Below are 12,056 nucleotides of genomic sequence, written 5' to 3' on the forward strand. Positions count from 1 at the left end.
CTTTTCTATTTCTACTCTTACCCTAGAAACCTTACCTAAGGAGTCAGTGACTCACCAATGAATACCTACATCCTGAATCTTTCTCCCTTTCCCTTAAACTACAGACTTGTTTATGCACCCGCTTAACTGATGTTGTCTCTCGAATGACTGTAGCGTATGCTAGTTAATCTTCTGCCTTTCCCATGCTACCTCCTTCTTTTGTACCATTCCTCATTTTAGTAACAGGAATTCTGTTCATCTAGTTACTCGGAAAAAAAAATTGGAGGCCTCCTGGATTTTCATCTTTCCTGTCCCATCTTAGTAGATTCTGTTAGTCCTACCTTCAAAATATATGTAAATTGTGGTGCTCCTTGCTACTTGGAGTCTAGTCTAAAGAACCATCCACTCTCATCCTGTGCATTACACCAAGCTAGCATGTCTCCTTGCTTCTACAGCTGCCCTTGTGCAAGTTAGGGTAGGTGGCCCTCATGTGCTGTCCTCATAGCTTCCTTTGGCTTTCCATCTCATGTAGTGAAGTATCTAAAGGCCTTGCATTGGGGTGCCTGGGTGGCTCAGTCATTTGAGCATCCTGACTTCAGCTCAGGTCATGATTTCACAGCTTGTGAGTTCGAGCCCTGCATCGGGCTCTGTGCTGACAGCTCAGAGCCTGGAGCCTGCTTGGGATTTTGTGTCTCCCTCTCTCTCTGCCCCTAACCCACTCACATTTTGTCTCTGTCTCTCTCAAAAATAAACATTTAAAAAATTAAAAAAAAAATATACATAAAGGCCTTGCATTGCTTCCACGGCCTGGAACGATCTGCCCTCCCCCTCTTTTCTCAGTGACCTCATCTCTTCTCTTTCCTTTCTTTGCTCCAGCCTCACTAGCTCTCTTGCTGTTCCTTAAGTAGGGCAAGCCACTAAGCACTTCACCCTCTGAGGGCCATGGCATTTGCTCTTCCCATTGTGTGCAGCATCCTTTCCTCAAAAGTCACTTGGCTCATGCCCTCATTTCTTCCAAGTCGCTGTTCAGATGTCAGCTTGTCTCTGAACTCGCCCCCCCCCGCCCCCGAACGTCCTATCAGAAAACCACACATTTCAATTTGCCACACCCTATTCCCCTTATTCCAATTTCTTTTTTCTCCAAGGCACTTATTACTATAATATATTACCATTAATATCCGTTCATTCTTTTAAAATTTTCTGCCTACTCCATTATGATACAAGTTTTTGGGAAGCTTGGGCGTTATTTGTACTACTGAATCCCAGTGCCTTGAACAGAGCCTTTAAATAGTAGGTACTCAACAAACATTTCTTGAGAGAATAAATGAAATGTAGATTACTATTTTGATTTGTAAGAAAGGACCTAAGGACCATTTGTAAGAAAGAACCTAATCCAAACTTAGGGAATCTGGAGAGGTTTTTTTTTTTTTTTTTTAAAGAAATGACTCTAGCCTAGACCTAAAAGATGTGTAGGAGTTAACCAGATGACAAAGAAGAAAAAGAGCGCTCCAGATGGAGGAAAGGAGTGTGCTCGAAAGAATGGTGTGCTTGAAGAAATAAGGCAGTTTATTCTAACTGGAGACTCATTTGTATTTGGGGCAGTGAGTGGGAGTGGTGAGTGGCAGTGGATAAGGTTGAAGACATAAGTAAAGAGGACCTCACCAGGAAGGCTTTGTGTGCTGAACCAATGTGTTGGGAGTTTTACTAAGAGAAATGGCTACCCCTTAGGGTTTTAAGGAGAGAAGTGACATGCATTTTAGAAAGATCACACCAGCTGCCATGTATAAAATTGATGTGGGAGAGAGAAATAGGGGAGAGAAGACTAGGTACGGGGCCGCTATAGAAATGTGGGGGAGAAATCATGGCTCCTGCCCTAGAAAGTGGCAGTGGGGTTAAAGAGCAGTGGCTAGCATCTGAGATATTTATGAGCTTATAATTGGACGTGAGGATAAAGAAAATGGAGAAATCAAGAATGTTTTATAATATCTAAATGTGTATTTGTGCTTAAACAGATAAAATTATAGCATTCCCAACCTTTTTTTTTGTTACATATCTGAATTTTCAGTAAATTCCTGAGACACCTGTAAAAGATACATTTTGCAGTATCCTATGCATATTTTCCTTGTAAAAGAATCGTAAAACTGGAATAATATTTGTTTATAGAGAATGGATGAATTATGATTTGTTTGGAATAAAACCCATCCCAATGGACTGAAGACTTAATTTGTGCAAAGTGTTCTGCTATTGGACTGCAAAAAAGTATAAGAAATAAAAATTTTTCTTAGTGAGTGTAAATGATAAAAATAGTTGTTGATTTGATCATTTCTATCTTAAATATTTCAGTATTGCAGAATATCAAGAGGATCTAGAAAGTCTAGTCATCTTCTTTATTTGGCTCAGCAGTGTGTTTCATATTTTGAAAAAAACTCCATGTGACTTTCATAATGGCAGGTACCATTAATTTAGCCCTGTGTGTCAAGCATTATATAAAGTGTTTCACATGCGTGTTGTTTCATTCAGTCTTACTACAGTCCTGTGAGGGTAGGTACTATTATTGTCCCTATTTAAAAAATTTTTTAATGTTTATTTTTGAGAGAGGGAGAGAGAGAGAGAGAGAAGTAGAGCATGAGCAGGGGAGGGACAGGGAGAGGGAGACGCAGAATTCGAAGCAGGCTCCAGGCTCTGAGCTGTCAGCACAGAGCCCGACGCGGGGCTCAAACTCGTGAACCACGGGATCATGACCGATCATGACCTGAGGTCAAGTCGGACGCTTAACCCACTGAGCCACTCAGGCGCCCTTCTTTACTCATGGTTTTAAAAGTGTACCTTGAGAACTTTATAAAAATAAACGAATAACCAGATCAGTATGAAATGAAATTGGTTCTTCACTGTATACAGGGCCCAGCTTATTAGGATTAGGATCAAATTCCATGGATACAGTGGAATTTTATAACATAAAAGTTGCTGGGGTATGCAACAGCGTGGATGTACTTTGAGGCCATCGTGATAAATGAAATAAGCCAGTCACAGAAAGACAAATAGCTTGTGATTCCATTTATAGGAGCTACTTAAAGTAGTTAGAAGCACAGAGACAGAAAGGGGGAGGGTAGTTTCCCTGGGGGCCATGGGGAGGAAGAATGAGGAGTTGGTGTTTAATGGGGAAGGAGTTTCATTTCTACAAGATGAAGTGTAATTTGATATTAAAAATTTTTTTTTTAGTGTTTATTTTTGAGAGAGAGAAAGAGAAAGAAAGAGCGAGGGAGGGGCAGACAGAAAGGAAGACACAGCATCTGAAGCAGGCTCCAGGCTCTGAGCTGTCAGCACAGAGTCCGATGTGGGGCTCAAACCCATGAACCGTGAGGTCGTGACCTGAGCCAAGTGGGATGCTTAATTTACTGAGCCACCCAGGTGCCCCTATTATTCCTGTTTTATATGGGAGAAAAAAGCTGAAGCTCTGAAAGGCTAAGTTAACTTGCCTTATATCACATAATAAGTAAATGAGCCAGGTTAGAGTTTCCAGTGTTGTGTGACTTCATATCCTGCTGTTCCATTGAACCTGTGCCTGTCTTGATTTCCTGGGTTGTCCAAAGAAGCCTGGAAGCAATGTGGATTGACCAGTAGCTCTTCAGCAAAGTCTAGAACTTTGCACTCATCCATCAGTCCTTGTAATAAGTGCCCCTTAATTTTTCTAATTATAACTCATCTCTCAATTAATAATAATGTATTTTATTGAGCTTTGCGTCCACAGATTTATGTGTTCCTTTCAAGCTCCTCAATTGCTTCTGCATAGCTAAGCAATACTTATTCCATTTCTTTAATCTGACAAATGTGAAAATCAGCAATAGTGTGGGGACCCTTAACTTGCAGTGTTCCCTGTGTTAATTTCTTTTTAAGTTTCCAGTGCTCACATTTTCCTTGCATTTAATATGCATCATAAAAGTGTCTCTTTGGCAAGTTCATTGCATATGCTCTTTGATTGCAGTTAGAGCTTTGGAATTGCTGTTAGGCATAGTGGAAATAATTAGCAGTTTAGGCCTATGCTGATTTTAGAACAAATAACTGCAGTTGGTTAGTTTCTCAAATAACTTAATTATTGTTAATCAGTGTCTTAATACGATCCTCTATAGCCGTGTAGTTGAAGGGTAACAACTGCCCACTCAGCACATATTTCCCTTTCTCTGGGGAAGAATAATTTCATGTCTTTTACAGCTCAAAGCAGATAAAGATAAGCTTTTGATGTGTCTGTAATTTTAAAAGGAAGTATTTAGTAATTTGACAGAAAACAATGAAGGAAATTGCTCACTTTTTTTTTTTTTTTTTTTTTGGTGAATATTCAGAGTTGCTGGATAATAACAGTGGCCTTAAGTGACAAATAGCCTATGTAATAAAGTTAACTTGAGGTCTTTCTATTCATTCATTCGTTGAAAATATTTCTTTTGAAAAGCAAAGCATTTAATAAACTTAAGCAAAGGGAAACTAGAGGCATCTTTCCCCAACAATCAAATTAACAAGGAAAAAAAAAAAAAGGCGAAAACTGGTTAATCTGTTGTGTTTGGAGTAAGAGAAGGTACATGGGCACCTGTGAAGTAATGCTCAGTTATGGGTGAAGTGTAGAGATTCTCAATGACGAAGTCATTAGTGGGATATGGACCTGTGCACTGAGTGGGGCTTTAGGAGTTCACGTCTCCCACCTCCAGTACCTGGTGGATTCGTGTTTTGGGATAGAGATGTGTAAACAAATCTTCCTCCTTTATGTGACAGAAATGATGTCTGCTAATAGTTATGTAGATAATCTTTACATATATTCTTTGTATGGTATTTTTGATATTTCCTAAATTCTTCATCAGGAGTTAGATATCTATGAGTAGCATTAGTAGCTATGTGTGCCTAAAAAATGAGTTAATATCATTAGTCTATTGAGAAACGTATGTAATACGAACTGTCTATATTTTTAAACTTGCCTGGATATTTGGCTGAAAATTATTCTCCTTTATGTTTTTGTTTTTATTTTTACCCTTTTACTGTTTTATTTGTTTTGCAACTTTGTTGAAGTATAACTGATGTTCAATGAACTGGACATTTTTAAAATTATATACTTTGGTGTTTTGACATATGTCTATCCCTATGACACCATCATGACAATCAAGATAATGAACTACCTGTAACCTCAAAGTTTTCCTCGTGTCCATTTGTAACCTATTCTTTGTTCCATGCCTGTGTTCAGGCACTATATATTTCCTATATATCACTATAAATTAGCTTTCACTTTCTAGAATTTAAAAAAAAATTTTAATGTTTATTTATTTTTGACAGAGAGAGAGAGCGAGCGAGCATGAGCGGGGGAGGGACAGAGAGAGAGGGAGACACAGAATGTGAAGCAGGCTCCAGGCTCCGAACTGTCAGCACAGAGTCCCATGTGGGGCTCGAACTCACGAACCGTGAGATCATGACCTGAGCCGAAGTCGGAAGCTCACCCAACTGAGCCACCCAGGCGCCCCTCACTTTCTAGAATTTTAGATACATGGAACCATACAGTATGTACTCCTTTTGTTTGGTTCCTTTCACTAAGTGTAATTATTTTGAGATGTATACATTCTGTATCAGTAGTTCATTTTTGTTGTTGTTGTGGAATAGTGTTTCATTGTGTAATGTATATACTGCTATACCTTTATCCATTCTGCTGCTGACGACCATTTGGTTTGTTGGCAGTTTTGGGCAATTCCAGTAAAGCTGGTGTAAACATTCACGTTTGTGTGGACTTAATGCTTGCATGTGTCTTCACTAAACACTGAAGTGTGGAGTGGCTGAGCAACTATTTAACTTTTAAGAAACCAAAAAGACTTTGTAACTTAGTTGACTTGGTCAGTTGGGGCTGCTATAACTAAGTGGCATAGACTGAGTGACTTAGAAACAGACATTTATGTATCAGTTCTGGAAGCTAGAAGTCCAAGATCAAGATGCCAGTATGGTTGGGTTATGGTGACTCCTCTTGTCTGGGTTGGAATGCCTCTCTCTCCTTGTATCCTCACATGGTGGAAAGAGTAGAAGAGAGCTCTTCTGGGTCCCTTTTATAAGAGCACTAATCCCATTCATGAGGGCTCTGCTCTCATGAGCTAATCATTTCCCAAGGACCCCACCTCCTAACGGCATCACATTGGGAGTTAGGATTTCACCATAAGAATTTGGGGGGAAAACAGACGTTCATTCCATGAGAGTAGCTGTCCATGTAATAGTTCCCACTAGTAGTGTGTGAAAGTTCTAATTGTTGTACATCTTTGTTAACACTTGTTACTTTTGGTCTTCCTAATTTTACTTTTTCTTGTGTATGTAATGTAACTCATCAGATAACCAGTTGATCCAGTACCATTTGTTGAAAAAAACATTTATTTCTCCATTGAATAACACATTGAATTCACATCATTTGAATGTGTATTTATGGAACTGTTTGTGAACCTTCTGTTTTGTGCCATTAAGGATACATTTATCTCTTTGCCAGTACCCAAATGGATTGATTACTGTTGTTTTGTAGTTAGTCATGAAATCAGGGAGGGTAGGTCCTCAAGCTTTGTTTTCGTTATGTTAAAATATCTTTAGTTGTTCTAGATCCCTTCCATTTTAGTCACATTTTTAAAATTATTTATCATTTTCTGCACATAACACATTACCGCTACTGCTGAAAGTTTGATTTGGATTGTACTGAATCTGTAGATCAGCTTGGCGAAGAGACCTTTTAAGCAACATCAGGTCTTAGAACACATGAGCGTGATATATCACTCCATTTATTAGGTCATCTTTATTTTTGCTCAGCAATATTTTTTATTTTTTAGTGTATACATCTGGATATCCTTTCTTTGAATTGATCGTAAATATTCTCATGGTTTTTGTTGCAACTCTGTATGGAATTGAGTTTTAAATTTCATTTTTCAAATTTTTGTTACTAATGTATATTTAATTGGCTTCTAATATGGTAACTTGTATTCCATGACCTTGTTAATTTCACTTGTTACTTTTAGTAGTTATTTTGTAGATTCTCTGTTAATATCTACATAAATAATCATATCATTTCTCTGCAGAGAACTTTTTTTTCTTTTCATTATCTATTTGCTTTTAATTTATTTCTTGCTTCTTTTATTACATTGGTTCTGACCTCCAGTGCAGTGCTGTATGTAAGTGGTAATAATGAATGTCATTGCTTCCTTCCCAATCTCAAGCTGAAAGCAGTCAGACTTACTAGTGTAGGATTGGTTTTTTAATGATGCTTTTCTTCAGTTTAAGTAATTTACCTACTCTTCATAATGTGATAAGAGTTTTTATCAATAAGGCATCTTGCATTTTGTCAAATGCTTTTTCTGCTTATATTGAAATAAGAGTATTTTTTCTTACTATATCAATATGCTAAATTATATAGATTGATATTTGAAGTTTTTAAAAGTTTACTTATTTATTGAGAGAGAGAGAGAGAGAGAGAACACAGGAGAGGAGGGGCAGAGAGAGAATCCCAAGCAGGCATTGCTCTGTCAGCATAGAACCTAATGTGGCACTTGAATCCCACAAGCCGTGAGACCATGACCTGAGCTGAAATCCAGAGTTGGATGCTCAAGTGACTGAGCCACTCAGGTGCCCTTGATATTTGCATATTAAATCAAGATTGCATTCACAGCACAAACCGTACTTGGTTTTAGTATATTATCCTTTATACAAAATAATTTGGATTCTAGTTACTAACATTTTGTAAGGAGTTTTTACATTCATCAGGCAAGTTGGCTTGTAGTTTTTTTTTTTTTTTTTTTTTTTTTTTTTTATTTTGGGATCAGAGTAATGCTATACGCTATACTCATAAATGAGTTGGGAAATATTTCCTTTCCTATAATTTGTGTGTGTGTGTAATTGGTATTATTTGTTCTTTAAGTGTTTGATAGGATTCACCAGCAGAGTGATATGGGTCTGTAGTTTTTCTTGTGGGTAGATCTTAACTATGAATCAGTATCTTTAATAGGTACTGGGCTATTTGGTTTTCTATTTTTTTTTCCCTGAGTGAGTTTTGGTAGTTTGTGCTTTACAGGGAATTTATCCATTTCATTCAGTTGTCAGATTTACTGAGAGAATGTTGTTCATGATATTAATCTTTATTAATCTTTCAATATCTATAGCAGTTTAATCTGTCTCAATTTTGGTAATTTATTCTTTTATTTATGATCAGTTCAATCCTAAGCTTGTAAATTTTTTTCATCTTCTCAAAACCAATTCTTCATTTTATTGATTTTTTTCTATGGCTCTAATTTTTTTTTATTGATTTCCATTCTGATCTTTATTATTTTCTTTCTTTTTCCTAATTTGGGTTTATTTGTTCTGGGTTGTTGTTGTTGTTGTTGTTTTTGTTTTTGTTTTTTTAATTTCTAAGATAGAAGTTGATGTCACCATTTTATGATCTTTATTCTTTGTAATGTAGGCATTTAGTCCTGTGCATTTCTCTCTAATCAGTGGCATCTCACAAATTATGTACCACATTTCTATTTTCCTACAATTCAAAAAAACTTTTTCATCAAATTATTATGCTGTGTACTTAAACTTACACAGTGCTGTATGACCATTTTATTTCAATAAAATTAGGGAAAAAATGCAATCTCTTTTCATTTCTCTTGTCCTCTTTAATTTCTTCTTTGATGTGGGGATTATTTAGGTACATGTTGTTTAATTTCCCCATATTTGGTGTTTTCCAGGTATAGTTCTTCTACTCTTGTCTTACTCAATTGCATTGGGGTCTGAGAACATATTTTGTATGACTCTGATCATTTACAATTTATTCAAACTTGTTTTATCTCCAAGAGTATGATCTCTCTTGCTTACTGTTTCATGTGAAGCTGAATAGAATGTGTATTCTTCTCAGGGGGACATCTGGGTGGTTCATTCGGTTAAATGTCACTCTTGATCTCTGCACAGGTCATTATCCCAGGGTCATAGGATTGACCCCCGTGTGGGGCTCTGTGCTGAGCATGGAGCCTGCTTGGGATTCTCTCTCTCGCTCCCCCCCTACTCAAATGCTCTCTCTCTCTCTCTCTCTCTCTTTCTCTGTCTCTCTCTCCCAAAAAGAAAAAAAAAAAAAAAAAAGGAATGTGTATTCTTCCCTTACTGGATGAGATGTAAGTTAAACTGATTGGTAGTGCTTTCCAACTCTTCTGTATACTTACTGAATTTGTATGTGTTTTCTGTCAATTTTTGAGAAAAGAAAGTTGAAATATGAAATATCTCAATATAATTTTGTAGCTTTGCCTGTTTCTCCTTGCTGTTTGGTCTGTTTCTGTTTTAAGAATTTTGAAACTCCGTTATTAGGTCTGCTTGATGAGCTGGCACCTTTATTATGATGAAAAGACCTTCATTATCCCTGGTGAAATATTTTGCTCTGAAATTTACTTTGTCTGTTGTTGCTATAGCCATGCCAACTTTCTTGTTACCAGTATTACTGTGGTGTACCTTTTTGCATTGTTTGAATTTTATAAACTACTCTGTCTTGATATTTGAAGTGAGGTTCTCATAGGTGGCTGTGGTTGAATCTTGCTGTTTATCTAATTATAAATCTTTTAATTTGAGTCACATGCCAATTATATTTAATATGATTTTTTGATATAATGAGATTTAAATCTGCCACCTTGCTACTTGTTGTTTTTCATTTTTCCTGTCTTTTCTCCCCCACTGGTCAGCTCTTTCTTCTTTTTTGCCTTTTTGTTTGACTAATTAATAATTTTAATGGCCCTATTTTATCTCCTTTGTTGTCTTGATAATGTAATTCTATACTGTACTATTACAAAAATTGCATTATTGTGTTTACACACCTCTAAAACGTATCATAGTCTGCCTTCAGGCAATAGTTATGCCATTTCACATTTGGTATAAGAATGTTGCGGGGGCTCCTGGGTGGCGCAGTCGGTTAAGCGTCCGACTTCAGCCAGGTCACGATCTCGCGGTCCGTGAGTTCGAGCCCCGCGTCGGGCTCTGGGCTGATGGCTCAGAGCCTGGAGCCTGTTTCCGATTCTGTGTCTCCCTCTCTCTCTGCCCCTCCCCCGTTCATCCTCTGTCTCTCTCTGTCCCAAAAAAAAATAAATAAACGTTGAAAAAAAAAAAAAAAAAGAATGTTGCAATAGTATTTTTCCCTTTTGGCATTTGTGATATTGTTGTCATACATTTCATTGATATATAAATGCTGTAAATTCCTTGCTACATTCTTTTTTTTTTTAAATCATTTTCTTTTAAAATATTTAGATAATGGTGGGAAAAATGTTATATAGGCTCACAAAAGTACCATTTCTTGTATATTTACATTCTTTTATGTAATTATACATATTCATCTGATAAAATTTTCCAGTGCTTGGAGGGCTTCATTTAACATTTGTTACAGTGCAAGTCTGTTGCAAATGAATTATTTCAGTTTTTATGTGTCTGAATGAAAAAGATATTTATTTTATCTCATTTTTGAGAGATAGTTTGGGCATAGAATCCTAGGTTGACAGTACTAAAATGCTTGAAAGTATTTATTGAAATAATTTAGAGATATTGCATTGTCACTGATATGAAATCTGTTGTACTTTGTTCTTCTCTGTGTAACGTGTCTTTTTCTCCTGGTGCTTTAAAAAAAATTTTTTTTTAATGTTCATTTATTTTTGAGAGAGAGAGAGACATAGTGTGAGCGGGGAAGGGATACAGAGAAAGGGAGAGACAGAATCCGAAGCAGGATCCAGACTCTGAGCTGTCAACACAGAGCCTGACGGGGGGCTCAAACCCGTGAACCGCGAGATCATGACCTGAGCTGAGGTCAGATGTTTAACCGACTGAATCACCCAGGTGCCCCTCTCCTAGTGTTTTTAAGACTTTCTCTACATCACTGTTACTGAGCAGTTAGATCATGATGCATTCTTTTGTAGTTTTCTTCATGTTTCTTGTGCTTAGTTTTTGTTAAGCTTTACATCTTTATTATTGTCAAATTTGGAGATCTTTAAGCCATTATTTCTTCAGATATGTTTTTTGTCCTCTTTTCCCCTTCTTTGAAGACTCTAATTGCACCTATATAATGCCAGTTAATATTGTCCCACAGGTCATTGATGCTGTGTTCATTTTTGTTTTTAAGTCTTTTAAAGCATTTTTTTTCTCAGTTTCATTTGGGATTATTTTTTAATGTTATTTTTCTAACTGAAGAATACAATGTTGACATACAACGTTATATTAGTTTCATGTATACAACACAGTAATTTGACAATTCTGTACGTTACACGTTGTTCACCATGGTAAGTGCAGTTGCCATCTGTCACCATACAATGTTATTACAGTGATTTGATTATATTCCTTGTGTTTTATGTTTCATCTCCATGACTATTTTATAACTGATAGATTGTACCTCTTGATCCCCCTCATGTATTTCATTCATCCCCCCTCCCCACTCATTTCCCTCTGGCGTCTACCAGTTTGTACTCTGTATTTATGAATCTTTAAAAAAATTTTTTTTAATGTTTATTTATTTTGAGAGGGGGATGCATACAGCACCAGTAGGGGAGGGGCAGAGAGAGAGGAGAGAAAGAATCCCAGGCAGGCTCAACGCTGTCGACACAGAGCCTGATGTGGGGTTCAAATTCCTGAAACTGAGATTGTGACCTGAGCTGAGATCAAGAATTAGAGGCTTAACTGACTGAGGCACCAAGGCGCCCTTGTACTTATGAATGTTTTTAAAAATATGGAATACTTCACAAATTTGTGTCATCCTTGTGCAGGGGTTATGCTAATCTTCTCTCTGTTGTTCCAATTTTAGTGCATGTGCTGCCAGAGTGAGCAGTGAGATCGTTTATATTGCTGCATTTTCAAGTTCAGTGATATTTTCTTCTGCAATGTGTAATCTGCTATTAATCTTACCAAGTGTATATTTACTCTCAGATGTCGTAGTTTTATCTGATCTCATTAATCTCATTGTAGTTTAAAAAATTTTTTTAAAATGTTTATTTTTGAGAGAGAGAGAGAGAGAGAACACAAGCGGGGGAGGGACACAGAGAGGGAGACTCAGAATCTGAAGCAGGCTCCAAGCTCTGAGCTGTCAG

General features: G+C 37.0%; 1 non-coding gene across 1 annotated transcript; it reads right to left on the bottom strand.

Annotated features, from left to right (window-relative positions):
• Positions 1–11,692: 11,692 nt before the first annotated feature.
• On the bottom strand, positions 11,693–11,797 carry LOC123581604. Its single transcript, XR_006703857.1, has one exon. It is a non-coding gene; the product is annotated as a U6 spliceosomal RNA (small nuclear RNA).
• Between the last annotated feature and the right edge of the window lie 259 nt (positions 11,798–12,056).

Source organism: Leopardus geoffroyi, chromosome A1 (assembly GCF_018350155.1).
Source record: "Leopardus geoffroyi isolate Oge1 chromosome A1, O.geoffroyi_Oge1_pat1.0, whole genome shotgun sequence".
In the NCBI taxonomy this organism is placed as follows: Eukaryota; Metazoa; Chordata; class Mammalia; order Carnivora; family Felidae; genus Leopardus; species Leopardus geoffroyi.